Source organism: Apium graveolens, chromosome 6 (assembly GCF_009905375.1).
Source record: "Apium graveolens cultivar Ventura chromosome 6, ASM990537v1, whole genome shotgun sequence".
NCBI lineage: Eukaryota > Viridiplantae > Streptophyta > Magnoliopsida > Apiales > Apiaceae > Apium > Apium graveolens.
Window position 1 is genome coordinate 65,783,004 of NC_133652.1, and position 17,883 is coordinate 65,800,886.

The following is a 17,883-nucleotide window of genomic DNA, read 5'->3' on the forward strand; positions in this document are numbered from 1 at the left end:
CGTTCCCACAGAGACTGGTTTAGGTTAAGTTCAATTTATGCACCTATGCAATAATGTATGGTTATCGCTCAATGCTAAGACAAATAACAAATTGGATTTTTATTAAACTAAGAGATTATACTAAATAACATTCACTAAGAGAATTGAGGTTGAAGTACTATATATGACAAACATGGGATTCTAACTTCATTAAATACTTCAATCAATAGCCTTATTGTTCTTAACCTTAGCATGTGATGGTGATGACAGTAATCAGATAACACGAACCTGATAAATGCCAACTTTCGTTGCACGAGTACCATTCTACCAGACATCCACAAAAGAGATAAAAGTTGAATATGCACCAATTATATTGAGACCCTATATGTCCATAGAATTTGACAACATAATGGTTTAAGCATAAGTTATCTATCTTGATTATATAGGGAAAGTAAAACGGTTAGAGTTGCCCACTAATCATGCATACAATACATGAACCTATGCTAGCATGGCAAGTTCTAAACCTCTATATTCACCGTCGCTTCAATAGAGATTAACACGATATCTTATATGTTAGCTATGCACATAAGACGAATAAGCACAACCAATACTAGGATATCAATCAATCATCACACACCAAGATATCAAAACAAGTTAATCATTGAAATCCATAAGTAAATCCGCTAGAACCCCATGACAACGATTAGCCCATGATTGAACTTATCGTCACCATGGGTTCCAATGAAATCATGGTATAAACAAGGTCTTAATAAACTGAATAATAATTAAAGTACGAATAAACGAGATCTAGGTTCAACAAGAACGAAAACGAGCATCTAAAGTTACAACTAATTCAAAGAATCACAAGTTGAAAACAAGATCTTCTTTTTTGGAGTTGTTCTGTGCTTCTAGGTCTTCTCCTTGGTATCCCAATCTTCCCGGATAATGAAAACCCTTTTTTAAGTATATATACGCCCCTATTGGACCTGGACCCTTAAAATCGTCAAATTCCACTCAAAAAGGCTTTTTAAGCGGAATCAGCGACCAGCCGCGCCTTGGGCGGCGTTCAGCTCTCCGGGCGGGCGCTCAGCTCTCCTGGGCGGCAGGGCGCTCAGCTCCTGTCTGGAAAAATTTCTGATGAATCTTGTTTTGGCCATAACTTGAGTTCTACTCGTCAGAATTAGGCGATTCAACTGCCCACGCGAAGCTATTGAGATTCTCTACAACTTGAAAATGGCCTTGGCTTCCAATTCTGATCACTTTTTTATCATATTTCCTTTAAAAGCTCCTTTCTTCATATAACTGATACTTGAAATGCAATCACACAAAAACACATCAAAATACCAACAACTTGAGTCCAAAATACCAATTTAATCTTGTAATAAAACATTACAAGTGGATATAAAATCCACTTATCACACCCCCAAACTTGAATCGATGCTTGTCCTCAAGCATAAACAGACTCAAAACTACAAAACGAACCTAATGCATGAATGCAACTATGTGAATGCAACTAAATGATAATGCAATCGATCCCCTCAGAATAACAATAACCAAATGAATAAGCTAATGCCTTTAAGAATGCAATGACTTTAAATAGAGCTCGAATAAATCCCACAAACCAACTCACAAACTAGAAACGTGCGTGTGTGGATGCTTAACAGATATACTCTCGATACTAGATCAATAACCATAACTTATCTATCATCGAAACAATCAAAAGTTTATAAACAGAATAGACAATAAACGCATTATGGCTCACAACACCTCCTTTCTGCTAGAGTTATACAAGGATTCACACTATTATTGAATACATAGCAAAAATGCTTATTTGACCGTGCAATGAATGAGGTCCCAAAAGACTTATGCAATAATACCCATGTAGCGAGTGTTAGGTTAGCGGATCCCAGACTGTAAAAGCCTTAGGTCACTAGGCACAAAGTCCCCTAAAACTTAATAACTCGAGTATTAAAGAGCTCACTCTTGATCAATTATGCATAAACACATACTTTTTTTTCTCTTTTTTTTTTCTTTCAGTAATTTCTGAATGAGTGCGTTTCGCTCCATCTCATTCAACTCTAGACTACTCATAAAAATATGAGCCGGCTACTAGCCATTTGACGCCCAGCCTTACAACAACTAGCAATGAAATCCAACTTTTTCTCCAGATAAAAAAATTAGTGTTTTTACGTCATTACGAGAACATCATAAATTCTAAATATAACCAAGTGATTAAATCTCAACAACAAACAAGTATGATCATGATCTAGATCAAAAGCAACCCTATAAGACTTTGTGAAAATATTTGTTTCTGGCATGCAAATCAATTCATTAAGACTTAAACACCCCTCTATTCATCATCACCACACTGAAATCAACATCAACTTATCAAATATCATAGTTCATCTTAAGGGATCATGCTAAATATGCATGCAAATGCAACTATATGAAATCACATAAAAATAAACAAATATGTCCTAAATGAATAATCATGGAAAAATATGAATGAACTATAACTAAACATGAAATATGAATCTATATGAATCTATATGGACACACACACTACTAATCCTTACATTATCACCCCAAACTTAAAATTTTCAATGTCCTCATTGAAGGTAATAATAAGGATTTCAGGCATAACTAGTCAGCGGAACGATCACCCTCTTCGGGTGGAGGATCAGGTGGCCAATCAACCTCGCCACCAGTGTTTAGAACAACAGTACCGAAAGCGTGTGTCAAATCTTCAGCAAAATAATGGTGAATGTCGTGCATGGCCTCCATACCCCTAGTCACTCTCCTGTACTGCTCATCACCAACACCAGTCCTATCAACTAACTGTGGCGCATGAGAAGAACCCTCTGTATGCACTGGAAGATCCGTCCAGCCACTCTCTACATCATCAAAAATATATCCAACCCCTTATTATGGGTTGCACCTAAGAATGTATAACTCAAGTGATCTGGCTTTTGGTTGAGCTCAAGTATGGGAGCTTCTTGAATAAATGGTTCAAAACACTCCTGAGAAATTTTCAGCTCTGCTAACCCAAGAGAATCGAATGGCATATCTAACTTCCTCTTCCACGGAGTTGCATTCAAAACCTGCAGTTGCTCTACTTTAAAGCACTCCTCTTTAGCTGTGGGTAACTTTATTTCCTTGAACACATTAAAAGTGACCTTTTGATCGTAAACCTTCATCGAAAGCTCTCCTTTTTGCACATCGATCATAGTTCGGCCTGTAGCCAAGAATGGTCTTCCCAAGATAATGGGAATCTTTTTATCTTCCTCGAAATCAAGAATTACAAAGTCAGCAGGAAAGATGAGTTTATCCACCTTGACCAAGACATCCTCCACTATACCTCGTGGATAAGCGATGGAATGATCAGCTAGTTGCAATGACATGTATGTTGGTTTCAGATCAGGCATACCAAGCTTCTTGAAGATAGATAAGGGCATCATATTGATGCTAGCTCCTAAATAACATAAACACTTGTCGAACGATAAGTTTCTGATGGTGCAAGGAATAGTGAAGCTTCCAGGATCTTTAAGCTTCGGAGGCAACTTCTGTTACAGCACAACACTGCATTCCTCCGTTAGAGTAATGGTCTCTAAGTCATCGAGCTTCACTTTCCGAGAGAGAATACCTTTCATAAACCTCGCATAGCTAGGAATCTGTTCAAGAGCTTCAGCGAAAGGTATGTTGATATGAAGTTTCTTGAACACCTCCAAAAACTTCTCAAACTGCTTATCCGGCTTTTTCTTCTGCAGCCTCTTAGGAAAATGAGGTTGAGGATAGATATGTTTCTGTCCTATATTACCCTCAGGAGGAGTGTGTTCCACAGTAGTCTTCCTTGGTTCCACCTCTACTTCCTTTTACACATCTTATTTAGCCAAAACTTCAGATTCTGGAACTTGAGACTTTTCAGGCTCTTCGTCTTGCTGAATTTGGGGGCTTGCAACCTTTCCAGACCTTAAGGTGATGGCGTTCACCTGTTCTTCAACTTCTCTATTGCCTGGATTGGCTTCTGTATCACTAGGAAACATTCCTGGTGGCCGATTCAATAAGGCATTAGCAATTTGCCCTATTTGGTTCTCCAGACTCTTGATAGAAATAGCCTGGCTTTGGCATATAAGAGCCTGGTTTTTGCACATAAGCCGCAGCTCCTCCAGTTCAGATTTTTCATTCGAAGATAGAACTGCATCATAATTTTGTTGTTGAATTTGGAGTTGTTGTTTTGGTGCAATTTGTTGCTGGAAACCAGGAGGGTTAAATAGCTTATTTCCAAACTGCTGGAATGGTTGTTGCATCACATTCTGATTGTTGCTCCAGCTGAAGTTAGGATGATTTTAGATGTCAGGATGATAAGTGTCTGGAACTGGTTGCTGCGATCTCTGAAAGTTGCTCACAAACTGGGCTGATTCACTAGATATAGCACATTGCTCTGTCACATGCGGACCTGCACACAGCTCACAAACACTAATTATCTGCTTAACACATAGTTAGCCAGAGAATCGATCTTCATAGACAAAGCCTTTAGTTGAGCAGTGATAGCCGTAGCTGTATCCACCTCAAGAACTCCTGCTACCTTGATATGTGGCAATCTCTGGGCTGGATACTGATATTTATTAGCAGCCATCAGTTCAATTAGATCATAAGCTTCCTCATAGCTCTTTGCCCATAATGCTCCACCTGCTGCAGCATCGAGCATGGGTCTGGATTGTGCTCCCCACCCATTGTAAAAACAATTGATGATCATCCAATCAGGCATTCCATGATGAGGACACTTCCTAAGCATCTCCTTGTAGCGCTCCCAAGCTTCATATAAAGATTCTCCTGATTGCTGCGCAAATTGAGTAAGAGCATTCCTAATTGCAGCTGTCTTCGCCATAGGAAAGAATTTAGTAAGAAACTTCTGAGCAAGATCTTCCCAAGTAGTAATCGAATCAGCTGGTAGAGAGTGTAACCAGCTCTTAGCCTTGTCCCTCAGAGAGAATGAGAACAGTCTCAGCTTCACAGCATCTTCAGAAACACCGTTGAACTTGAAGGTGTCGCAGATCTCAATAAATTCCCTAATGTGCATATTGGGATCTTCAGTTGGAGAACCCCCAAACTGGATTGAATTCTGCACCCATTGAATTATGCCAGGCTTGATCTCAAAGGTATTAGCTGTGATAGTTGGCCGGACAATGCTAGATTGAATGTCATTGATCTTGGGTTGAGAAAAATCCATCAAGGCTTTCGTTCGTGCTGCTGGATCTCCCATTGTAATGAGTACCTGAAACACAAACAAATAAACCGTGAAAGTAAAAGAATCCGAGTCAGTGAACTTTAACGACCACTGATGACAAGCACATAAACTAAAAATTAACACCGAGTCCCCGGCAGCGGCGCCAAAAACTTGTTAGGGCGAAAACACGCGCTAAAATTCACGCAAGTATACGCGTTCGCAAGTAGTATAAGATATAAATCAGATTCGTTCCCACAAAGACTGGTTTAGGTTAAGTTCAATTTATGTACCTATGCAACAATGTATGGTTATCGCTCAATGCTAAGACAAATAACAAATTGGGTTTTTATTAAACTAAGAGATTATACTAAATAATATTAACTAAGAGAATTGAGGTTGAAGTACTATATATGACAAACATGGGATTCTAACTTCATTAAATACTTCATTCAATAGCCTTATTGTTCTTAACCTTAGCATGTGATGGTGATGACACTAATCAGATAACACGAAACTGATAAACGCCAACTTTCGTTGCACGAGTACCATTCTACCAGACATCCACAAAAGAGATAGAAGCTGAATAGGCACCAATTATATTGAGACCCTATATATCTATAGAATTTGATAACATAACGGTTTAAGCATAAGTTATCTATCTTGATCATATAGGGCAAGTAAAACGGTTAGAGTTACCCACTAATCATGCATATAATACATGAACCTATGCTAGCATTGCAAGTTCTAAAGCTCTATATTCACTGTCGTTTCAATAGAGATTAACACGCTATCTATGTTAGCTACGCACATAAGACGAATAAGCACAATCAATACTAGGATATCAATTAATCACCACACACCAAGATATCAAAACAAATTAATCATTAAAATCCATTAGTAAATCCGCTAGAACCCCATGACAACGATTACCCCATGATTGAACTTATCGTTACCATGGGTTCCAATGAAATCATGGCATAAACAAGGTATTAATAAACTGAATAATAATTAAAGTACGAATAAACGAGATCTAGGTTCAACAAGAACAAAAATGAGCATCTAAAGTTACAACTAATTCAAAGAATCACAAGTTGAAAACAAGATCTTCTTTTTCAGAGTTGTTTTGTGCTTCTAGGTCTTCTCCTTGGTATCCCAATCTTCCCGAATGATGAAAACCTTTTTTTTAAAGTATTTATACGCCCCTAGTGGACCTGGACCCTTAAACTCATCAAATTCCACTAAAAAAAGGCTTTTTAAGTGAAATCAACGACCAGTCGCGCCTTGGGCGGCCGCACAGCTCTTCGGGCGGATGCTCAGCTCTCCTGGGCGGCCGCTCAGCTCTCCTGGGCGGCCGCTCAGCTCTCCTGGGTGGGCGCTCAGCTCCTGTCTGGAAAAATTTCTGATGAATCTTGTTTTGGCCATAACTTGAGTTCTACTCGTCAGAATTAGGCGATTCAACTGCCCACGCGATGCTATTGAGATTCTCTACAACTTGACAATGGCCTTGGCTTCCAATTCTGATCACTTTTTATCATATTTCCTTTGAAAGCTCTTTTCTTCATATAACTGATACCTGAAATGCAATAACACAAAAACACATCAAAATGCCAACAACTTGAGTCCAAAACACCAAATTAAGCTTGTAATAAAGCATTCCAAGTGGATATAAAATTCACTTATCACTTATCGAGATGTCCATTTGAGAAGTCTATTAATGACTTATTCGAGAAGTCATTATAACTTATCAAAAAGTCCACGAGAAGTCTATCAAAGACTTATCGAGAACTCATTCGAGAAGTTAAAACAACCATTTGAGAAGTCCATTCGAGAAGTCTAAAATTGACTTATCAAGAACTTATTCGAGAAGTCACAAATTGACTTGTCGAGAAGTCATTTATACTTATCGAGAACTCAGTTCTCTATATACTTTTGCTGCATTTTAATTCTGTCTTTTATCATTTACATGTATTGACTATATGAAATAACAAAGTGACAGTTTGCTTAGAATTTGAGAAATTCCAAGTTAATGAAAATAAAATGAAAAATAAATATGCAGATAAATATGAAATATTTATAGTTCATATTTCAGTTAATTTCCAATTAATCAAATGAATTTTGATTTATTAGAAATTAATCTGCTGTAAAACATTTAGCTGAGTTCTTGCCTTCAGGATGAAGAATTAAGCAATCCAATTTCACCTACAAGTCTAGTGAAAGTAGCTTCATCCAAAGGTTTAGTAAAAATTTCAGCTAACTATTTTTCTAGTTAACTGTTTTTCTGTTGGAACAAAATTAGCTCAATGGTACCATTTGCAACATGTTCTCTAATAAAATGGTACCTTACATCAATGTGCTTTGTTCTAGAATGATTAACAGGATTAGCCACAATAGATATAGCACTAGTATTGTCACACATAATTGGAATTTTGTATAACACTAGGCCATAATCCATTAGCTGATTTCTAACCCAAAGCACTTGAGCACAACAACTTCCAGCAGCTATGTATTCAGCTTCAGTTGTGGCAGTTGACACAGATTATTGTTTCTTGCTATACGAGGATACAAGTCTTTGTCCAAAAAACTGACAGCTTCCACTAGTACTCTTTCTGTCAACCCTGCATCCAGCAAAATCTGCATCTGTATATCCAACATTTTTCCCCTAGGATGCCATAATCCCAAGTTTGGAGTCCCCTTCAAATATCAGAAAATTCTCTTTACAACCATCAAATGTGATTCTTTTGGATTTGCTTGAAATCTCGCACACATACATGTTGCAAATATGATGTCTACAATAAAGATCCAATCATTCCTCTATAGCTTGAAATATCTACAGTTTTGTCCTTTTTATCTTCATCTAACTTCGTAGCTGTAGACATAGGTGTAGATGCAGGTGAGCAATCAATCATACCAAACTTCTTTAACAAATCCTTGACATACTTAGTTTGGCTGATGAAGATTCTGTCACTTCTTTGACTAACTTGAAGTCCAAGAAAGTAACTTAATTCCCCCATTATACTCATTTCATAGTCACTATGTATAAGCTTAGAGAATCTTTAACACAACTTTTTATTAGTAGATCCAAAGATAATATCATCCACATAGATCTGAACTCGGATCATATCATCACCATGCTTCTTGTAGAAGAGAGTCTTGTCAGTAGTACCTCTAGTAAATCCATGTTTAATCAAAATTCTGACAGTGTGGAAAGTGTGTCCATTAAATCCATGACAAGTAAAGTGTATGAGCCATCTTGATAATAAATTACGACTTCCCTCAATGATACAACCCAAACTTTGACCATTTCTTCAGCTAAATATTGAAAGTAGTCATCATCTATGATGCACCAGTTTAATGGTCGAAAATCAGTTTGATCAAAATAATTCCAGATAGCCCTTTCTTTAACTCGCAGCTTCTTTGGTTTTCTCCCAACAGTTTTGAAATGAGTTTGTGATAGGTGGCTTAAATGAAGGTAGGTTTGAGATTTTCTTTAGAGTGGTTCGGCTAGAGGTGATTGGTATTTTAAGTAGAGTGTTTGTAGTTTATTTATACAGAAGTTTAGGTTTGGAGGTCAAGGGTAGTTGAGTGTTTGAGCTTGTAGGCTTAGAGGTTTGAGTTTGTTGGATTTGGATTGGTAGGACATTTTTCTTTGAGCCTTCACCATCTTTCTTCTTCTTCTTCTTCTTCCTTCTTTCATCTCCCTTTTTCTTGTCATCTCTCTTCTTCTCATCCTGCTTCTTTTCTTCTACTTTTCTACCAGTTGCTTTAGAAGAGTGACTTGGATTTGAGCCAAAAGGTTTTTGTTCATCATGCTTTTGCTCATCATCATTTTGTCATCTTTTAAGTTGAATTGTGATTTTGGCAACATAGTATCAGCATTTTGAATATATCACCCTAAGATTCTGATCATCTCCTCATCTTCAATTTTCTTGTTCTTCTTGGACTTTAGATCATTTTCAAGGGTCATTATCAGTCTCAAATTTCCTCTTACACAATTCTTTGGAACTATGAAGAACTTGTACTTTTTGGTTGTTGAACAGATGTAGGCTACCCCCTTGCTTGGATAGAGATAGGCTTCAGGAAAAGCAGTTATTTAAGCCTTCTTGAGTTCATTTAGTAGTTGGGCGTCCTCTGAAATTACTGGATTAACTCTGTTAATACTTACATCCAGCTCAGATGCTCTCATGGTTTGAACATTTTAGAGAGACACATGTAGACATCTGTCCAAGCAACAATCATTCATATTTGCAACTATTCTTTTTTCTAGAAAGTCAACATTGACAATCACAACTTTGATAAAATTGATGTTGTTGACCAAGGCTCTTTTGTAGGTAATGTAGTTATTGTGAAGAGACATCCTTAAGACTGTTAATAGCTCATTGAACTCCTTGTCTTGACAGGGTCCTTCTGCAGCTTTTATAGTCTGTCTTTTCCAACATCTTTAGATATTTAAGCTTGTGAAGAGCTTTGACCAATTTGAGTTGATGTCAATTTTCCAGCCTCCTTAGTTTTACTAGCTTCCTTTGACTGTTGAATCCTAACTTCTATCTACCCCTTAGTCTTGTTGGCAGGAAGGAGTAGTGGATTAGGAATTTCTAGCCTCATATCTTCAGGAAAAGCAGGTAAAGGAACATTTAAGGCTCCCATGATAGCTCCTAAAGAAACTGAGTTCTGCATTTGGAGATGTCTGTGTGGGTCTACCAGGGTCCTGATGTCATTCTGTTGACTCTGCACTAGAGTAGTGAGAGTATTAACCTGAGCTGTGAGTGAGTCATTTGAGGCTTAGAGAGTTGAAACTTGTCGTTGTAGAGATTGAACCCAGAGGTTTATTGATATGGAAGGAGGTTATTGAGAACTTGAAGAGATAGAAGTACCAAAAGTAGCTTGTACAGATTCCTTGATCCCTTCCATTAACTGAGCTGAAGGTGTATACCTAGCCTAATGCAGTTGATCCAGTTTGAGCCTTGTTTCAGTAGTACTAGTGATGTGATTATGGACAACTTCATGGAGAGCAACAAAGGACTGTTTGAGACTCTTAATGCTTTGCTCCATGGTAGTCATATCAAACCTTTCCATTTGGTCAACAAAAGTTTGAAACTTGTTTTTGATTTCCACTTGAGTAGGGACAAGATCATCTAGTCTCTCCCTCACTATCCTTCTTCAACTGTCTTCATGGCTGTCTAGAGTCCGTTGTAGAGCTTTACTCATGAAATTAAAAGCTTTAAGTTGAGTTTTATAGACTTTTGTCACAGTATCATATACTTCTTGTGGAGTGAGGGCTTTGGCATTGCTACCTAGAATGGTGACATATTCTTCCCTAAATCTTGCGAAGACCTCATCCATGCTCAAACTGAAGTCCTTGCTTAGCCAAGCATTAACATTCCCATCTTGTTCAGCTTCATTCACAAATTTTTATTGCTGCTCTTCAACATCAGTTTTATAGACAAAAAGATTGCTTGATAATCCTGATTGGATATGTTTGTGGTTAGAAGCTATTGTGTAATGTTGGCAAGGCTAGAAAGTTGATCAACCAAAAGATCATTCATTGTAATGGGTTGAGCTTGGGCATCTTGAAGCCACTGAGATATGAGGTGTGATGGTTGGTGAGAAGGGTTTGATGTAGAAGGTATATCAGTTTGGGTTGAGGTTGATGGTCGATGTTCATTAACATTTCCTATGACAGATGTCACAGTTTCACTCACAGTTGGAACAATGGTTATGACAGTGTGTTGTTCACCACTTGTGGGAACCTCCAATTGAATTGGAGGGGATTTGACCAGTTTACTGTCATGTACCACGTTCTCAACCCCTTGCTCTTCTTGAAAAGAGCTAGCACTTAAATGTGCCTGACTTGCCTCCCCTATAACAGGCTCATTGGCAATTGGACTCCTAGCTTCAATTGTTAAGGAAATTTTAGCTAGGGTTTTGAGGGGAGTTGTTCCTATATGAGGAGCCTCCAATTTAATTAAAGAGGATTTAGATAGCTTCCCCTCAGGAGTACTACCCTCAAACCTATCAATCTGTGAAGATCGTTTAGCACATGAAGGTGCTTGAGTAGATATCACATGGTCTTCAGTAAAAATTGATGAAACCCTTGTGTTTGTGTTGGTGTCATCAAGGTTTACCCTAGAGTGTAGACTCTCAGTAATTGGATGTGGTTCTTGGGTGGTGAACATAGTTTCTTGAACCATGTCACTTGATGTTGGCAACACTTGAGAGTGAGATTCAAATGTTTAATTATATGAAGATGAAATTTTAGATATTATATTTGTAATTTTAGGAATGAGTGTTGACAAGTCCCCCTGAATAGACGAGGGGGCTTTAAAAGATGTGCTCTCTGTGTGTGCCATCCTTATTTCTTCTTTCATACACTTTAATGTGTTCTAGTGTTGGTGCAAACTTTTTACAGGGTGCACTAGGAGCGTGCTCTTTTCAATAGAGACACCCTGTTGAGAGGATGCCCCTAGAGTCTGTTTTATGCCCTCTTTAGCAACTACATCCTTTTGAGATGATGCATAGGTAGCTTGAGTGGTTAACTCAGTTTACATTACCTTCTTTGGTTTATTGACCAAGGTTGACTCTAGTTCTGTTTGATCCTCACCACTCTCATTTATCACAGTCAAAGGTTTCTGCTTTTTCTTCTTTTTACTCACTTCACCCTTTTGAGAGGAGGAGGTGGTTGGTTTCCTAACTTCTATTGGTAAAAAAAAGGGGTCTCAGTTTAGAAAAACCCATGTTGGTGTTCCTGTATTTGTGCTTCCACAGATACAGGAGCCATAACTGTACTAATTGTTACTGTGGACCTCATGTCAGGCATTGGTTAAGGGTAAGTCTTGGATCTCTCCAACATAAATGGAGTGATTTTAAGACTTACATGTACCTTGTTCTTTGTAATGAGTGAGCCAAATAGAACTTTGGACACTTGTTTACAGTTGCCTATTTTAGTTATCTATACCATTAAGCATATGAATGTCATGAACTTTATGATTTAAAGCATACACTATAAATCCAGGAAGAAATATTTCCTTACCTCTTTATGTCAAAGGCATTGTGATCCTGGTGCTTAGCTCCTCCATTATCAGGTGTCCTACATTGAGGTGTCTGTTGTGAGCCATAGAGAACACCGGCTTTTGAACATCACTTGAAATGTTGTCATACCCTGTCTTCCTACAAATGAAAGCCCTCACAATTGAATCAAAAATGAAAGACCATTCCCTCCTCAGGTACTTCTTTTCCAGGCTAGCCAAGTTGATTCTTTTATTGTAGTTTATGAAGTCCATGAAGTCATCTAGCTCAGCTTGTTTTGGAACCTCCACCAAATTGTCGGTTAAGTGGCATTTATGTACACTTAAAATGCTTTATAAAGGCTCGAATTGGTATTTTATACTCAAGTTGTTTGTGTATTTGACGTGTTTTTGTAGTGTTTTGCATTTCAGGGCATAATCGGAAGCAAGAAAGGTTTTTACATTGTTTTTATGCTAAAAGAGTGTTAGGATGGAGCCTCTGATGATTGCACGAAGAAACCCGCAAGTGAAGGCAATTAGTTAATAAGAAAATAAGTTTTTCCAGAGACTCAGGGCGGCCGCGCCGGTTTAACCATAATGTCAGGGCGGCCGCGCCGCTTCACAGAGCGGCCGCGCCGGGTCGAAATCCTGGAATCCTGATTTGATTAGAAAGATGATTCTTTGGACTCCTAATCATATGGGCTACTTTATTAAGACTATTTTAAGATGTTTTTTATAACGGAAACTAAGGAGAAGACGACGAGAAGACCTAGGAGCACAAATTCAACAAAGGAGAAGAAAAGCTTGTTTTTACTTGTGATTCTTTGATTGAGTTGTAATCTTGGATGCTTGTTTTCTCATTTGTTGAACATATTACTCTTGATTACGTACTTTGATATATTTATTCAGTTTATAAAGACTTAGTTTATTATACCATGCTTTCATCGGAACCCACGGTGATGATGAGTTCGATTATGAACTAATCGTTATCGTGGGGTTATTGTTAGGTCACACACACTGTAGAGGGGGTGAATACAGTGTAAAGTACAATCAAATCGAACTTTAATATCACAAGTAACAGAAAACAAACTTTATTGAAACAATAAACTCTGTTACAGTATGGAATTGTTACCTCTCAGTGATGAACAAATATCACAAGAGCTGCTAGGGTTAATACGAATAATCTTCTCGAATATGATAACACTTATAGTGTAAATCCTATGTCTGTGTTTATATACTACACAGTTACAAGATAATCGCTAATTGATATGTAATATAATTCTGCTTCCTAAAATATATCAATCAAATATCTTTTCTTCCAAGTATTCTATTCTTTATAGAATTCCTTCTTCATGCATATCTCTTCTTATGTTTATCTCGATCTTCTTTCCTTTAATCAGCTACTGTCCTTATCTGAACGTCCTTCAGCACTTAAGTTCTGATATCCATCTTCTGATGATTATCTCCTGATAATATAAGTACTGATATCCTTAAGTCCTGACTTCCAGTAAGTACTGATTTATCCTGTTTAAGTAAGATCTGAAAACTAAACATAAATCATATTAGACATGACATTATCAAACATATCTAACAATCTCCCCCAACTTGTAAATTAGCATAATATACAAGTTTAATAGATATTTGATGATGTCAAAAACATTAAGTACAAATGCATGAGAATTAGACTAGATAACTACAACTTACAGTCCTTAAAGCTTTACCAATATTTAACTTCTGATAACAGCTTCAATCTGTACAAATATCAGAATTTAATCAGTTGTAGATCTTGACTTGGCTTCATCTTCTGATCTCTCTGATTTCAGGAGTTGTTCTGAGATAGTTCTTCAACAAACATTTCTCAGCATATCTAAGTTCATCAATCATCCTCCTTTTAGCATCTTTAAGCTCTGCAGTATCTTCACCAATTTGAAAGATTGCAGCCTTGAGATCATTAATCTTAGCTTTTCTTATATCCTGATCCAGTCTGATCAAATATGCTTTATCAGACTCAAGATTGAATTCCACAGCCCTGTAACCTAGAAAGGTAGTTATAATCTTAGCAGTGTTGGGCTTCATTTCAACTATATCACCCTTGTGATCTCTATACTTTGGAAGATATATGCTGTCAGACTTAACAGAATAAAGCCTTTTCTGTCTCTGAATCTGATCCTTTAAATAGTTTGCAGCACTTTCTGTTAATCTGTCATTCACTTGAAGTAAGAATAGTACATGCTCCAGTTCTTCAAAATACTTCAATGGAATGGCATTTTGCCTTATATGATAAACCTCATGAAGTATAACAAGATGTGTTCTTTCAAGTAGGTATGGTAAACCATTTATATAGATTCCAGTTGATTCAATCTCTCAGGAGTTGCTCCAATACCTGGTTCACTCAAGGAAGTTGGATCATTGGTAGTGTTCTGTATTCTTCTTTCATCAGCACTTCCCAATCCAGTTTTATCTCTTGCTTCCTTTCCAGTAACTACTCTTGCTTCAAAACCACTTGCAGCAGTCTTCAAAGATTGAGTCTGTTTTGCTTTAGTGAATCCTGGTAGGAGTGTCTTTGATCTATCTTCTGATATCAAGTGAACTTGAGCTATGTCAGAGGTTACTTGCTTCTTTAGAATATCAGAACTTACTGTCTCTTGACTCTGAACAACTTGAGCCATGTCAGAGGTTTTTTTAAGAACTTTTCTTGAAGTCAGAGCAAGATCATCCTTTTCATCAGTGATTTCTTCATTCTCAGGAGGCACATAAACCTTGATAGGTTCACCAACCTTTTCTTTACCCTTGGATCTTGGATCTATCTGCGGTTGTGCTTTAGCCAATGTTGCTTCAGTTTTTGTCCTTTCTTTTATCACAATGCCTTTGAGTTTTGGAAGTGTCTTTTTACCAGAAGCTTCAGATTTAGATGTGACTTTCTCTGATTTAAGTCTGGCTTCTTCTTCCATTAAACTCTCCAAGTCCATTCCTGGATTTTCCCGAAGAAATAACTGTCTTGACATTTCTTCATCCAGATCTAAAAGTTCATCAGAACTTATCCTTTTACCAGTAGCAGAACTAATTCTTTTCCCAGTATCAGAACTTGTCCTGTAACTTGTGATTTCAGCTTTTCTTGATGAGAAACCTCTACCTTGACTATGACCTCTACCCATTCCAGAGTTTCCTTGATCATCCTTTTCATCATCCTTCCCTTTCAGTGTCTTGGCAGTCTTGCATTTGGACTTAATTACTCTCTCCCCCTTTTTGGCATCAGCAGGTAGTAGAAGAGAGACAAGCAATTCCACTGAGGCTTGGATTTCAGTAAGTTGAGATTGCTGAGAAGCTTGATTTTTCAGAATATCATCAATCTGAGCTTGTTGTTTCTCTTGAGTCTTCTCAATATAAGCAATCCTGTCAAAGGTAGGTTGGAAGAACTTTTTCTTGTCAATTTTCTGAATTTGGTCTTGTTTGATGAATTCTTCCTGAATCTTGTGTAGCTCTGCATGAGTAGTTGAATGGAGACCTTGTAGATGTTTAGTACTTAATGCAGTGACTCTAAGCTGGGTTTTGAAATCATCAGAAATTAACATTTCATCAGCTTTTGTCAAGTGCTCAGCAAGATGCTTTGCAGTTGGAACACAGGAAACCGAGTTCCATTCCTTAGTCCACTCCTGTCCTGCAGGAGTTTCACTCCAAGGCACTGGTGCTTCTCTGGTGACAAACTTCTTAACAAGTTCAGATTTAAGAATAGTTTGTTTAAGAGCATTCCTGAAGGACCTGCTTTATCAGCATCTACATTTGGAGCAGCATCACCAGTATCTCCAGCATTTGCAGCATCAGAACTTACATAATCAGTATCTTCTGATAAAACAACAGTGTGAGTAGCAATGGAGGCTTCAGCATCCTTTAAGTACTGATCTGGTTCTAAGTTCTGATCAACAGCCATATCCTGATGCTCACCTAAATTCTGATCATCAGCATCTAGATGCAGAGAAGGTGTAGTAGATAACTCTGGAGTTTGAACATCATCAGTAACAGGTGTGGTTGATGGATTAGTTGCTGTTGGAGCTTCTAAGAGAATTACTTCAGGCACAACCAAGTTCCGGATATCAATATCAGCACTTGTGCCTATATTAACAGGAGATACAGACTTTTGAGCAGGAGACACAGATGGTGTGTTGGTCTGTTCAGGAATAGCCTCCTGAGATGGAGTTGATGAAGAAGAAGTGACTTTAGCAAATTCCTTTTCTTGTGAGATCAGAGATTCCTGATCTCCTTCCTTACCTGCTGCTTCTTCATCTGAAACTGGCCTTTTTGCCCTCTGTTTCTTGTATCTCTTTGTAGATATGGATTCCTTGGGAGTTTCAGGAACAGTCATTCTTCTAAGCCTCTTGAGAAGCCTAGATCCTCCAATTTCAGAATCCTTCTGAGAAGTCACTTTCTCAGCTTCTTTGTTCCATCTCAAGTTCATGAGTCTTGAGCATTCCATAAATTTCATCAAGAGTTGTTTCATCAAGATTATAGTTGTCTCTTATTGTTGTTGCCTTCAAATCCCAGCATTCAGGAAGAGCTAACAGGAATTTAAGGTTTGAATCTTCAAGTTCATACTCCTTATCAACCAATGACAAATCATTCAAGAGTTTGACAAATCTATCATATAAATCAGTCAATGGCTCATTAGTCTTTGAGTCAAAGTGTTAATACTCTTGAGTGAGTATTGTCTTCCTGTTCTTCTTAATTGTATCGGTTCCCTGACACCTTGTTTCCAGAGCATCCCATATCTTCTTAGTAGTCTTGCAGTTAATTACCCTATTTGACATTACATTATCAATGGCACTATGCAGTAAGTGTCGTACCTTAGCATCTTTAGCAATTGATGTTATATCTTCAGCAGTATAATCATTCTTCTCCTTTGGTACGGTCTTTGCTGCTTCACCTGCAACTGCAACAGTGAGCTTGGTTGGTTTGTGAGGCCCTTCCTTGATTCTATCAAGATATTCTGGATCTGTTGCTTCCAGGAACATGGTCATCCTCACCTTCTATATGGAATATTCAGATGGTCTCAGTATGGGAACTCTGATGGTCTCATACCGACTTTGAATTTGTGTCTTTGGTGGTTCTTCAGTTTTGGTAGGCTTAGTTGGAGTTTCCGTGTCAGACATGATTGTGTTTGGATCTTTAACTGTATGTGCGTTAACAGATAGGTTCTGATACCACTTGTTAGGTCACACACACTGTAGATGGGGTGAATACAGTGTAAAGTACAATCAAATCGAACTTTAATTTCACAAGTAACAGAAAACAAACTTTATTGAAACAATAAACTCTGTTACAGTATGGAACTGTTACCTCTCAGTGATGAACAAATATCACGAGGGCTTCTAGGGTTGATACGAATAATCTTCTCGAATATGATAACACTTATAGTGTAAACCCTATTTCTGTATTTATATACTACACAGTTACAAGATAATCGCTAATTGATATGGAATATAATTCTGCTTCCTAAAATATATCAATCAAATATCTTTTCTTCCAAGTATTCTATTCTTTATAGAATTCCTTCTTCATGCATATCTCTTCTTATGTTTATCTCGATCTTCTTTCCTTTAATCAGCTACTGTCCTTATCCGAACGTCCTTCAGCACTTAAGTTATGATATCCATCTTCTGATGATTATCTCCTGATAATATA

The 17,883-nt window shown here is 37.6% G+C and overlaps 1 non-coding gene across 1 annotated transcript; it reads left to right on the forward strand.

The window, feature by feature from the left end:
- The first annotated feature begins 4,745 nt into the window (after positions 1-4,745).
- LOC141670162 (small nucleolar RNA R71) lies at positions 4,746-4,852 on the forward strand. The gene has a single exon (XR_012554405.1). It is a non-coding gene; the product is annotated as a small nucleolar RNA R71 (small nucleolar RNA).
- The last annotated feature ends 13,031 nt before the right edge of the window (positions 4,853-17,883 follow it).